This window comes from Aptenodytes forsteri, unplaced genomic scaffold, assembly GCF_000699145.1.
Source record: "Aptenodytes forsteri isolate BGI_AS27 unplaced genomic scaffold, ASM69914v1 Scaffold321, whole genome shotgun sequence".
Classification (NCBI taxonomy): Eukaryota; Metazoa; Chordata; class Aves; order Sphenisciformes; family Spheniscidae; genus Aptenodytes; species Aptenodytes forsteri.
The window spans coordinates 342,146-343,221 of NW_008795030.1; positions in this window are offsets into that span (position 1 = coordinate 342,146).

Below are 1,076 nucleotides of genomic sequence, written 5' to 3' on the forward strand. Positions count from 1 at the left end.
CCCGAAAGAGGCTCCGGAAGATGCCGGATGCTGGGGGGGCTCTTATCCATCGGGAACCCCCAATTTCCTCCTGTTCCCGTCCTGCCTGGGCTGCAGCCTTTTAACCCCGTGTCTGCCAGAGCCCTGCCGAGGGAGATGTCCCTGGACCTCAGCAAGTGCTGGGAACCCCCCAAATTGGGGTGGGCAGACTGCACCCCAAGGCCAAACCGTGGGCAACTCTGCTTGCCGGTGCCTGAAGGATTGAATCCTTAAAGTGCAACCGTTCACCCTATGGCCTGCAACGGGTCTTCCTCCATCCCCGTACCCCCCAGCGCCCCAGTAACACTGGGTTAGAGCAGGGCTTGGACCGGCTCTTGTCTGGTTAAGCACAAACCTGAGTTTTACTGAGCCCCACTCCAGGCTCAGTAAAGGGGGCGGGGGTCTGTAACCCCCCGATCTACCCTGGTGAGGGGTGCTTGGTGCGGGGGGCAGGAGCGAGGGCGTGGGGGGGGTGTCTGCAAAGCAACCCTCGCGCCCCGTCGTCCTCTCTCATGGCAAGCCAGCCCTGCAGAGCATGGCTGAGGCTTTTTGTCCCCTTCTTTCCAGTTTGCCACCAGCCCCATCCCCGTGGCGGGGTGCGCTCGACGTGTGCCTGGCCTCAACGCCTGCCCGCGGGGTGTCCGGCCTCCCCCTTCCTCCGGGAAGAGCAAATAACCAGGAAAAGAGACACCAAAATCCAGCTCCTCGGACCTGCGAGGGCCGGGACGAGGCGAGGGGACGGGGCGGCTGCAGAGGTCCCCTCCGGCGGGACGACGAGCCCCCTGCGAAGAGCCAAGGGCTCCGGGAATCGCTCCCTGCCCAAAGAGGGATTGCCCCTCTGGGTCCGAGGAAGGGCAGGGTGGGGGCGGCCTCCAGTTAAACCAGCGCTCTGGGGGGACTGGGTTTAATCCCAAGCCGTCCCTGCGCTACTTGGGTGCTCAAAGCTTCGGGTGAGACCTCGCCCCCGGCCTCCCCTGCTCCTCTCCATCTCCCACCGTGCCGGGGTGGAACTTTCGCCTGCTGCGTTGTCACCCACCTCCGGGTGCTCGCCAGCCTCT